Raw genomic sequence first — 13,269 nt, 5'->3', positions numbered from 1 at the left:
TGTCCCCACCCAAATCTCATCTTCAGTTGTAGCTCCCATAATTCCCATGTGTTGTGGGAAGGATCCAGTGGGAGATAAATGAATCATGGGGGCAGTTTCCCCCATACTGTTCTCAAGGTAGTGAATAAGTCTCACGAGATGGGATGGTTTGATAAGGGGTTTCCCCTTTCGCTTCATTCTCATTCTCTCTCTTGCCGACCACCAGGTAAGAAGTCCCTTTGCTATTCCTTCCTCTTCTGCCATGATTGTGAGGTCTTCCCAACCATGTGGAACTATGAGTCCATTAAACCTCTTTCCTTTATAAATTGTCCAGACTTGGGTATGTCTTTATTAGCAGCGTGAGAACAGACTAATACAGTTGGCATCTGAATGATAACACCCGGTCTCCCTGCCACACACTTCTCTCTTAACTCCCACACTATAGCTGGCTCTAGAACTCTGGATGATGGCCGGGCGCGGTGGCTCAAGCCTGAAATCCCAGCACTTTGGGAGGCCGAGACGGGTGGATCACGAGGTCAGGAGATCGAGACCATCCTGGCGAACACGGTGAAACCCCGTCTCTACTAAAAAAAAAAAAAAAAAAAAAGAACTCTGGATGAGGGGTTTGTAACCTTCAAGCAGGAGATGAAACTAGATCATTCTTTTCTGGAAAAAAACAAAATGTGCCAGAGAAAAAGCCTATTGACACTGACAATTGATACCCTCCAATGAAGGAGTCCAGCCAGCCACTTGATTGCCCTACTGGGAGCCCACAGGGAGAGCTTCCAACTGGATCGCTAGAGCCTCCCTCTCAACAGGAGTGGACAGCCAAGGACCACCAAACCTCTGAGGAGAGCCTCCAGCATGATGCAAATCAAAACACGGGGGAAGAAAAATTCAAGTTAATATCCTCAGAGAGATAAGATACTTCACGCGTCCAAAGGACATGAAACTATTTCTTTTAAAAAAGGGAGAAAGAAAGAGGCCGGGTGCGGTGGCTCACACCTGTAATCCCAGCACTTTGGGAGGCCAAGGCAGGAGGATCCCTTGAGGTCAGGAGTTCAAGACTAGCCTGGTCATCATGGTGAAACCCCATCTCTACTAAAAATACAAAAAAAAAAAAAAAAAAAGCCGGGCGTGGTGGCGGGTACCTGTAACCCCAGCTACTCGGGAGGCTGAAGCAGGAGAATCGCTTGAACCTGGGAGGTGGAGGTTGCAGTGAGCCAAGATCACACCACTGCACTCCAGCCTGGGTGACACAGCAAGACTCCGTCTCAAAAAAAAAAAAAAAAAAAAAGGAAAGAAAAGAGGCCAGGCGCCAAGGCTCACACCTACAATTCCAGCATTTTGGGAGGCTGAGGCGGGCAGATCACCTGAAGTCCCCACCCAAATCTCATCTTCAATTGTAGTTCCCATAATTCCCACATGTTGTGGGAAGGACCCAGTGGGAGATAAATGAATCATGGGGGCAGGCAGCTCAAGACCAGCCTGGCCAACATGGTGAAACCAAGTCTACTAAAAATACAAAAATTAGCCAGGCACGGTGTCAGGCACCTGTAATCCCAGCTACTCAGGAGGCTGAAGCAGGACAATCGCTTGAACCTGGGGAGCGAAGGTTGCTGTGAACTGAGATCGCACCATTGCACTACAGTCTGGATGACAGAGTAAGACCGCATCTCAAAAAAAGAAAAGAAAAAGAAATGCTGGGCATGGTGGTACAGCAACTTCAGAGGCTGATGTGAAAACGTCACTTGAGCCCAGTTCTGGGCTGTAATGTGCTACGCTAGGATCAGGGAATCACCCACTTGCCTAAGAGGGAAGAGGGAACCGGTTCAGGTCAAAAATAGAGCAGGTCAAAACTCCCATGCTGGCTGGGTGCGGTGGCTCATGCCTATAATCCCAGCACTTTGGGAGGCCGAGGCGGGCAAATTGCTTGAGGTCAGGAGTTCGAGACCAGCCTGGGCAACACAGTGAAACCTCGTCTCTACTAAAAATACAAAAATTAGCCAGGCGTGGTGGCACACATCTATAGTCTCCTGCCTCAGCAGCAGAATTGCTTGAACCCAGGATTGCAGTGAGCTGAGATCACGCCACTGCACTCCAGCCTGGGCAACAGAGCAAGACTGTCTCAGGAAAAAAAAAAAAAAAAAAACCTCCCATGCTGACCAACAGTGTGATCATACATGTGAATAGCCACAGCACTCTAGCCTGGGCAACGCAGTGAGACTCTTTCTCTTTAAAAAAATATTTATCTTAAAAGAAAGAAAAAATAGAGAACATGAAAGCACTGTTGAAAATTATATAAAGAAAAAAGAAAAAGAGTAATAACGATATACTTAGCAAATAGATTAGGATATAACATAGTGAATACCTACCAGAAAATAGAACAAAGAGATGGTTAATAAGAGAGGAATAATAAAAAAATTAGAGGATCAATCCAAGGAGCCTAGCATCCAAGTAATCAGAAATACAGAAGGAATGAACAGGGAAAATGGAAGAAGAAATTTCAAAGAAATTATAAAGCAATTCCCAGAACTAAAGTACATAAATTGTTTTGGGACAGAGGTTCTTAAGCTTTAGCATGCATCAGAATACTTGGTAGGCTTGTTAAAGCACAGACCGCTGGAGTTACTGATTCAGTAGGTGTGAGGTGGGGCCCCAAGTTTGCATTGCTGACATGTTCCCACAGGTGATACTGATGCTGCTGGACTGGGGACTATACTTTAAGAACCGCTGTATTAGATTTAAAGAACCTGACAAATACACAGAAAAATGAATAAAAAGCGACCAACAGCAATATACCGTGACATTTCAAAACAGCCGAGATAAAAGAAAACAATCCTAAAACTGGGGGTTGGGGGAAAGGGCAGAGGTGAATTCAAAGTCTCAGAAATCAAAATGGCAAGAACTTCTGAACCACAAAATTAGAAGCTGAAAAATAAAGGAACAATGTCTTCAAAATTATGAAGGAAAATGATTTTCAACTTAAAATTCCATACCCAGCCAAAACTATCAATCAAGTGTGAGGATGGAATAAAGCCATTTTAAGTAATGCAAAAGTCTAAAATGTTACCTCCCAGGCACTCTTTCTCAGGAAGCTACTGGAGGATGTGCTTCATCAAAACAAGGGAGTAAACCAAGAAAGAAGAAAACACGGAGTCCAGGAAAGAGGAAAAGGGCAAAGGTGATGAGAAACCCAGGATGACAGGTGTACCACGGCCCAGAGGGCAACACGTCCAGAGTTATGTGCAAGTATGGAGCACCCCAGGACAAAAATCTCCAAGGGAAAAAGAGAACCAGTAAGATTATATGACAGGTTTGGCCATATGCAAAATTGTACTGAGAGGGCGTTTTACAGAACTGTTGAAGGGTGTGGGAAGACAGAGCCAGAGATTCAAAGAAAAAAACCAAGCAAATTAAAAATGAGGCAATTAACTCCAGAAAAAACAAAAAGGTTGTACAAGAAAGGAAATATAAACAGAGTATATGACAAAGTTATTTAGAAAAGGAAATGTAACCAGAATACTTGCCTTGAGAATAAACAATATTTACAAATTCAATAATGAAACCACTGAATATGGATTTAACTATAGATTATGATATAAACATAATGTGAGTCGGGGAGGGGAAGAAGCGAGTAGAGAATCAAAATCCTCCACTACCAAGACAAGAAGTCAACAAATTAGATGCATCCAGAATGGCAGTACATATACTATTTAGAAACAAGGGGCCAAGCATGGTGGTTTATGCCTGTAATCCCAGCACATTTGGAGGCTAAGGCAGGTGGATCACCAGAGGTCTTGAGTTTGAGACCAGCTTGGCCAACATGGTGAAACCCCATTTCTACTAAAATTACAAAAATTAGCCGGGCATGGTAGTGTGCGTCTGTAATCCCAGCTGCTTGGGAGGCTGAGGTAGGGAGAATTACTTGAACCTGAGAGGCAGAGGTTGCAGTGAGCCGAGATCGTGCCACTGCACTCCAGCCTGTGTGACAGAGCAAGGCTCTGTCTCAAAAAAAAAAAAAAAAAAAGCATAAATAAGGAAGGAAGTACCAGGAAAAAAACAGCTGAGAATTGAAAGCAGTTGACCCTGGGGACTAGGATAAGAGCTGGGAGAAAAGCCAGGGGGACTTCTGTTTGCGTTACAAGCCTTTTAGCACGATTTGATTTTTCAGCTAGGTGTATGTATTATCTTGATAAAATAAATACTGATTTTCTAAAGCAACTATAACTCTGGTGCCACAATCTCCACTACAGCACACCTGCAGGACTGTGTGGACCCAAAGGAGCAGGGATTTCTCCACACTCACCCCGTCTGGACAGGTATTATCCATCAGCTTAACCCTCTTCCACTCACTAAGGCAATTTCTCCATCTCCTCCTGTTCCTGTGGCAGCCATCAACTGGGTGGCTGTACTGAACTATAAGTTTTTAGAGGTCAGGCACAGTGGCTCACACCTGTAATCCCAGCACTTTGGGAGGCCAAGGTGGGAGGACCGCTTGAGCTCAGGAGTTCGAGATCAGCCTGGGCAATGCAGAGAAACCCTGTCTCTACAAAAACATTTAAAAATTAGCCAGGTGTGTTGGTGCTCACCTGTGGTCCCAGCTACTTAGGAGAGTGAGGTAGGAGAATTGATTGAGCCCAGGAGGTTGAGGCAGCAGAGAGCTGTGATCACACCACTGCACTCCAGCCTGGGCAATGGAGCAAGATCCTATCTCAAAAATTAATTGATTAATTAATTTTTTTTTTTTTTTTTTTTTGAGACAGAGTCTCGCTTTGTCGCCCAGGCTGGAGTGCAGTGGCGGGATCTCAGCTCACTGCAAGCTCCGCCTCCCGGGTTTACGCCATTCTCCTGCCTCAGCCTCCGGAGTAGCTGGGACTACAGGCGCCCATCACCTCGCCCGGCTAGTTTTTTGTATTTTTAGTAGAGACGGGGTTTCACCATATTAGCCAGGATGGTCTCGATCTCCTGACCTCGTGATCCGCCCGTCTCAGCCTCCCAAAGTGCTGGGATTACAGGCTTGAGCCACCGCGCCCGGCCTGATTAATTAATTAAAAGTAAATGTCTATAACATGCTTTTAAGGCTTTACAGGTACTCACTGTGCCCCTTGCTGGAAGACTAGTAGTCTTCCCTCCTCTGCTCCCATCCAAATGCTGAACTCTAGTTTATACTTCAGATAACATTTCCTCCATAGCTGTTGCTCTCTCCACTTATCTGAGCTATCCCCACTTAGCCCTCCCCCGGCCCTCCTGGCACTCCTCCCCTTCTTCCTCCTTCCTCCCTTTCTACTCCTTCCCTCTCCTCCTCCCCGCCTCTCCTCCTCTGCTTTCCCTGCTGAAGCCTTTAGCGCATTGTACTGTAACCGCCCCTCACTGTTAGACTGTAAGCTCCTTGAGGCCAGAAACTCTGTCTTGATCACTGTAGCCTCAGGACGGGGCCTGGTGCACTGTTAAGGAGTCAGTAATTATGCAAATAGATGAATGCATGACTCACTTTTAGTAAGAGCTCAAAAAGGATTTGAGCGAATTAATGAGTCACAAAAAATGCAGGCTCCCCTCAATATTTAAAGTCTGCCTCTCTCTGCCATCTCCGTTCTACCATCTACTCTCTGTCTTTCCTACAAGGTCACACCCTCTCAAACAAGTTGGCTGTCGCCAGTGCTCCACGTCCAATTCATTTACGCCTGCCTCAACCCCATAAAGAAGCCAGGGCCCCCTTCATGTGACCAGGGTCAGCTCCAGTACAGGGCTTCTTTTTTTTTAGAGATGGGTCTTGCTCTGTCCCATGGGCTGGAGTGCAGTTGCCCGATCATAGCTCACTGAAGCCTCGAATTCCTGGGTTCCAGCAATCCTCCTGCCTCAGCTATGGCGGCTGGCTTTCCCAGGGCTTTGCTAGCTATCTGAGTTTGTACTATACTGGAATGAGCTGCTTAGGGGATATCTGTCTACCCAGCTCTGATGGAAATCAATCCTGTCTCAGTTTCCCTTTCCCTAGGCCCAAAGTACAGCTCTCAGAGGTCTAGGACCCAAGCTTGACACGGGGTACCCAGGTAGCTCTGGACTTTGGCCTGCCTGACAAGGATAGATCTTGGCCTAAACTAAGTGGCTGGCCCTTCCCAGTCTTCTCACTTTCCCATCCATTTTGCAGGCCAATAGTTGAGATTCTAGGCCTTTAAGTTCACCTGCCCCGGTGACTCCCGGCCAGTATCTTCGAGTAGGATATCTATGCAGCCTGGGCTGGGGGTACAGGGAGGACTGGAGGACCGCTTAGCACCGCAGACCCTGGAGAGTGAAAACCTGCCTTGCGCAATTCCCCACTGAGTTCTTGAGGCCAGAACGAAGTTGGCCCCTGGGAGGTCTCGGGAGAAGGGCCCCCAGTCTGTTGATAACTGAAAGGCCTCAAGTACCCCCGCCCGGGTCAGGGCGGTCCCCTCCCCACCCCCACCACGCCACTTGACCTCAAAGAGCCACCCGGGCTTTGGAATACAGCGACCTAAGCTGTGCCCCCAGAGGGCCCAGCAGGCGGCGGGGAAGGGAGGGAGGTAAGGGAGGAGAGCACCCGGGCTTGGAGGATTGGAGAGGTGGGGGTGGGGCGCAGGAGAGGCCCCTTCTTTCCTTTGCCCACCACCGGATTAGGGAGGAGCGTGGGAAGTGGGAGGTTTGGTCTGTAAATAGGGAACATGTAAATACCGGCGGAGAAACTCGATCGGGTCTCGTCGCTTCCCAATTTAGGAGAAGGGCTGGAGCCAGGCTCTCAGTGGCTGCTTGGGGCGTAGGTCACGTGGTCGCCCAGGACCAGAGGGTTGGGGGGAGACTAAAGGGGTGCTCCCGATGTGGGTAGAGGGGAGGCAGGAATCCCGGCAAACCTCGCCAGCTCTGGCCCCCAGTAATTATTTTTGTCCTTACGGCACACTCCCCCAACACTGACTGTGGGGCTGGGAAGGTCGGGGGGCTGCGCTGCTCCGTATTCATCCGCCCCAGGCGCTTTCTGAATGCTAAGGAAAGGTGTGTCTGTGGTTTTCTCCAAGCCTCAGTTGGCCTCGGTCTTGTTTCAGAAGACAGGTGTAGATCTGACTCCTGGGCGGCTCGCTGCTGCCTGGGGTGATGGGCAGGGTGCTGGCAGGCTCTGCCCTGAGTTGAAACTCCATCACTGACCGGCTTGTGGAGAAAGTGCCTAGGAGGCTGGCATCCCGCCTCCCAGCCTCGCTGGCTCAGTGCCCCAGGGAGCTCAGCAGTGCCCAGAAAGGAAGGTGCCCGCTGGGACTGGTTTCCAACAGTGTGCCAGGCTCTGTGAGAGGCATTAGGGGTGTGCAGAAAAAGAGACAGCGCCTGCCCTGAAGGAGCTTACACTGCAGTGGGGAAACAGGCAAGTAAACCAGAATGAAAATACTGGAGCTCCGAGAACCTTCTAAGTCAGACGGGGACCTGGGAGGATTTGAGGAAGAGGTGGCACTTGAATTGTATCTTCAAGGATGAAGTTTAGCACACAAAGGAGGGGGAAAGGGCATCCAGGCAGAGAAAACTGCCTGTGCAAAGGTAGGGAGGCATAGGAGATGAGTAACAGGATCCCAGACACTTAGTTCCTCCTGACAGGAGCACAGGGGGCTGTGGGGGAAAGTGCTGCAGATGGGGTGGGCAGGCTGACAGGAGCCAGATCTTGGGGACCATGGGTGCCCAGCTAGGCATCTGAGCTTCCTTCTGGAAGTCTCAGGGAACTGCTGAATCATTCCATACAGACAGGATCAGGACAAGACAGAGTCAGATTTGCATTTTCTAGGAGAGCTGGGAATGGATTTGAATTTGGGATGTAGAGAATGAAAAAGGTTGATGAGAAGCCTGTTGCCAACCTCCCCTGAGACAGCAGCCAGCCATGCATTCGAATCGAAAGAAGGAAAAGGCCTGACAAATCTTTGGGAGTGGAGGAGCCATTGGTTTTCAGGACTGATTAGGGGTAGGCATGAGTTAGGTGGAAGAGAATTGGATGATCTCAGGTTTCTGGCTTGGGGAACTGGGCAGATGATGGATGCAGAAGGAACAACTTTGGAGGAAAGGAGAATGATGATGATGAGCATAGTATCTATTAAGCACTCAGTTTCAGGCATAAACACTTCATATATCATCTCATTTAATCCTCACGATAACTTACAAAGTAGGTACTATTGTTGTCTCCATCTTAAGGGGAAACTGAGTCAAGAGGTTAAGTAACTAAGTGGTGGTGTTGGAGTGATGAGCATGTGTGCACCTTGCAGGCAGTGAGGTTTCCCAGGCTGTTGCACAGAGGAGCTATCCCCGCTACCACTAGCTCCTCCCTCCCTCTCCAGCCCTCAGCATCTGGCACCCCCACAGCAGTTCAGTCATTAGTCGCTGGGTCTCTCTCCCTCACCCCACCCCACCTCAGCCCCAGACTCTGCCCTGGGAAGCCAGGACAGGACCATACCACACAAGCCTTGTGACAGGAGGGCACCAAGCTCTGGAATCGTGGCACTGACATCCACCTACCCATGAACAATACAAAGCAGAGCTGAGACTGCAGGGACAATCAGAAAAACCAAGAAAATAAGTGTGTTCCTTTCCTTTTTTATTTATTTATTTATTTATTTATTTATTTTATTTTTTTTTTTTTGAGATGGAGTCTGGCTCTGTCGCCGGGGCTGGAGTGCAGTGGCCGGATCTCAGCTCACTGCAAGCTCCGCCTCCCGGGTTCACGCCATTCTCCCGCCTCAGCCTCCCGAGTAGCTGGGACTACAGGCGCCCGCCACCTCGCCCGGCTAGTTTTTTTGTATTTTTTAGTAGAGACGGGGTTTCACCGTGTTAGCCAGGATGGTCTTGATCTCCTGACCTCGTGATCCGCCCGTCTCGGCCTCCCAAAGTGCTGGGATTACAGGCTTGAGCCACCGCGCCCGGCCTTTTTTTTTTTTTTTTTTTAAAGGTTTTAAGAAAAAAAGTAGCATCTCAGTGACATCAGAGATAATCATGAAAGGTCAGTAACCCAACCTTGTACTTATTTTCTGTGGGGAAAAGGGCAATTAGGTATCTTCCATGGAGGAAGCTCCTCCAGCTGTTTCCCTTTCGCCGGCCTTGGCTCAGGACACCCAGTCCGACGTCAGTAGCCACAGCAGGAGACAGACAAGGACAGCCACACCGTGTTTGCCCCACCTAGTCCCCCGTTCCAGCATTTGGGGGTAATGGGGACACCGCTGTTGTTTCCAAATTGCCTCTTTCCAACCATGCCGTCAGAGAGGACAGAGGAAAGGGGATAGAGCAGGTAGGGAACCAAGTGAGAGTCAGTGGACATTCTCCTGGGAGAGTTGTTAGACCTGGCTTCAGCTATCTCCCTTGAACCACCTAAAATGAACCACCTAAAGTTACACAACCAGCAACTGGCCCAGGCCCTGTAGGCAAGATGTTATTTTTAAGGCTGTTTTAGGCAGAAGTTAGAAGGTCCACTTGCCTCCCACCACCCTCACCACTTTACAGGAAAGAGGCCCACCATGACCCTAGAGCTTTCCAGAATGCAGACCTTTTCTTAGTCATCTGTGGGCAGAGCAGTGAGAAACCCGTGGCATCAAGAGAGCAAGCCCCACCTATGTTTGGGGTTCCAGGCTCCAGTAGAGCCTCCACTGCTTTTGTAGTCTCTGGAAACACGGGGTCCTCACCAGGCCTCTTGGGAACTGTCCCTCCTCCCTCGTTTACCCCTCCTTGCTGGGTTCTATTTGCATCCCTGTGCCTCTGGCCTTGGAAGGGGTTCTATCTGTTATACACAAACTTTTCTTTGACCTCAGAGCAAGAAATGCTTGAGGACCATCTCCTCTGCATTTTTCAGGGACAGCCAGAGCCCTACACATGAAGGCATCCACTGTATCCAGGAGTGAAAGTAGCATTGTTTTAACACTGGGTGGTGGTTTGTGAATTCAATTTAGAAGGTCATGGCTGGCACCTTAAAACCATCAAATAGAATACAATACGTGCAATAGAAAATATGAGTGTGCACACATAGCCAGGGTAAGTATTGTCCATGAAATTTTTGTATCATTTATCCCACAACATAAAATGTGTTTCTTGCTGTAGGTCACTGAACAAATCCCTGGACAAAAGAACACTGGTTAAGACATAAAGTCAAGGCCAGGCATGGTGGCTTACACCAGTAATCCTAGCACTTTGGGAGGCCAAGGCAGGTGGATCACCTGAGGTCAAGAGTTCCAGACCAGCCTGGCCAACATGGTGAAACCCCGTCTCTGCTAAAAATACAAAAATTAGCTGGGCGTGGTGGCGGGTGCCTATAACCCCAGCTACTCATGAGGCTGAGGCAGGAGAATCGCTTGAAGCCAGGGGGCAGAGGTTGCAGTGAGCCAAGATCACACCACTTCACTCCAGCCTAGGCAACAGAGTGAGACTTCATCTCAACATGTACAGGTCACCTGTTCTGCGCTAGGCACTCTGCTAGGCACAAGAAACCCAGTAAAGACATCCCCTAGTCTCAATCCACCTTCTGGTTGGGAAGCCAATAAGCATACAGTTGCAAGATATGATGCCAAGTGGTCTGAGAGAGTATGTACGAGGCTATGAAACCCTGACATGAGGGCGGGCATCTGGGAGGGCTTCCAGGAAGAGGTGATGTAGTTGGAGCTCTCAGCAGGAAAAGAGAGCGATAGGTTCTAGTGTCTCCTCCATCCTATGGATAAGAAGGGAACTATGTTAAAATGTCAAGGGTTCTAGTCTTTTTTTTTTTTTTTTTTTTGAGACGAAGTCTTGCTCTGTCGCCCGGGCTGGAGTGCAGTGGCTGGATCTCAGCTCACTGCAAGCTCCGCCTCCCAGGTTTACGCCATTCTCCTGCCTCAGCCTCCCCCGTAGCTGGGACTACAGGCGCCCGCCACCTCGCCCAGCTAGTTTTTTTGTATTTTTTAGTAGAGACGGGGTTTCACCGTGTTAGCCAGGATGGTCTCGATCTCCTGACCTCGTGATCCGCCAGTCTCGGCCTCCCAAAGTGCTGGGATTACAGGCTTGAGCCACCGCGCCCGGCCTGGGTTCTAGTCTTAAAGTCCAAAGACATCCTGTCTCCTTAACAAGCCGTGAGGTCTCAGGTGAGTCAATTAACCTTCCCAGACCCTGATTCCTCATTTACAAAACAGGCATCTATAAAAATGGGCACAGTATCTGCTCTATCAACCTCAAAGAAGTGACAGATCAAATGAGACAGATTAGTACGTGAAAGCACTTTGTAAATTACAAAAGGGGAGGTATTGTCTCTATGGATGAGGAAATGGAAGCATAATGAAGTGTCCTGCCCTACAGTGCTCTGGGTAGCAGGCCCCCCTCAATCTTCAGTCCTCAGCTCCTGCTTGCATTGCTCCCACTGTAACTATTCTACCTTAAAAGACAGCAGGGGCAGGGTCTAAAAGGCCCCCCTAGCAACCTGACTGTTGAAGATTTACCTTAAAGATCCTATTGTTTTAATGATGGGAGGTGGGTATGTCAGAACTCCTCCGTTTCCCTTTCTGTTAATGAATTAAGATCTACCCAAATTCAGTGTTTAAAGTTACATAAGCATCATTCAGATCTGTAACAGCCACTTTCATTTTGGAAAAACAGCATTTCCATTAAAATGGTGTTATATAAAAAGGTTTTGTATACGTGCGTAGGAACAGCAGAAAGAAACAGGCACACATGATCACTGTATGGCACACAGGCATATGCAGATCATGACCTCACCTGTCCTCATGAGGAAGGGACCATAGGGAGCAGGTGTCTGATAGTACCTGGCAAGTTTAGCTGTGACCTAGTTGTCCTCTAACCATGGGTAAGACCTGATGCATGTTGGGCAATGGGAACTGCAGCAGGAAGGAAGCCCCTTCCCTGGCAGGGTGAGTGCCATTGAATCACAGAATATTAGGGTTGGATTTAGCTCAGAAGTCACCCAGTGCAATCTCACTCTGCACCACTCTTGCTGGCCTTGACTCGAACAGCTACCATTGTCCCAAGGCAGCCCGTGTCACCTGTGGACAGATGTAGATCACTGGAAAAGACCTGATTTTGACCTGAAACCAACCTTTCTGGAGCTACTGCCTCTGGGGAGCAAAAGCACCTACAACCTTGAGCAGAGACTCCAGGAGCCATAGCCAGCGGAGCATGTCCTGAGGCCTAAAGAGCAAGTGGGGAGGGCAGTCTGAGTCCACAAAGCTGAAGCTCCTCCCTGAGAGACCTCCATTCATCTAAAGGAAGCTGGGACGGTGGGGGCAGAGAGAGGGGTAGGATGAGGAAGGTAGGGTGGAGGGGAGGAGTCGGGGCTGCCTAAATTGGAGTAAGTCGTTGGCTGTGAGGAAAGCCCAGCACCTCAGGTCTCATTTTCAGTGTTGGGGGTGACACAGTCCTGAGGTCAGTTGCAGCTCTTGTACTCTGGAGTCCTAGGTCCGCCCACGCGCATACACCCCTTTCGGGATTCGAAGGTTGTACTTTTTTTTTTTTTTTTTTTTTGAGACGGAGGCTCGCTCTGTCGTCTACGCTGGAGTGCAGTGGCACGATCTCGGCTAACTGCAATCTCCGCCTCCCGGGTTCAAGCAATTCTCTGCCTCAGCCTCCCAAGTAGCTGGGATTACAGGTGACCGCCACCACGCCCGGCTTTTTTTTTTTTTTTTTTTAAGTATTTTTAGTAGAGACGGAGTTTCACCATCTTGACCAGACTGGTCTTGAACTCCTGATCTCGTGATCCACCCACCTCGGCCTTCCAAAATGCTGGGATTACAGGCGTAAGCCACCGCGCCCGGCCTCGACGGTTGTACTTTTATGTGACTTGGTAGGTCCTTGATTCGAGGGCCAAGCAAGGGGTAAGGTAACTTCCGATCCGCCCCATCCCCTGCCGGAGTCCGGTTAGGCTCAGCGGCTTGTCCTGGTCACCCCTGAAGGGCAGAACCATTCCACTTTCCCCGAGTGCAGCCACCGAGACAAGAACACCCCACCACTGAGGACAGAAACGTGAGCTTTGGAGTGGCCTTTTAAATAGTTGGGAAGGGGGTGTGGCCGAGGAGACTGGGAGGCCGCAGTCTGGCGATGGAGGAGTGGCCCGGGGGCGTGGCCGTGGCGCCTGGAATGTTGTTAGGTCCTCTCACCGCATAGTAAGGAGGGGCCACGCCCCTTTTCTCCAAGAGAGCCAATCGGAGCACCGGAGCGGTTTCAAGTCTCCCCCGCCAGCCCGCCCGCCAGCCCGCCCGCCCGCCACCCCACCCCCCTTGAGGATTCGCTTTTTCCGTAACAAAATAGCAAAGCTCCGGACTGTCCGAAGCCCCGGTCGCTCAC

The sequence above is a fragment of the Macaca fascicularis genome, chromosome 11, assembly GCF_037993035.2.
Source record: "Macaca fascicularis isolate 582-1 chromosome 11, T2T-MFA8v1.1".
Taxonomy (NCBI): domain Eukaryota; kingdom Metazoa; phylum Chordata; class Mammalia; order Primates; family Cercopithecidae; genus Macaca; species Macaca fascicularis.
The sequence above is the reverse complement of the archived record's forward strand: the minus strand, read 5'-3'. Positions refer to the sequence as shown.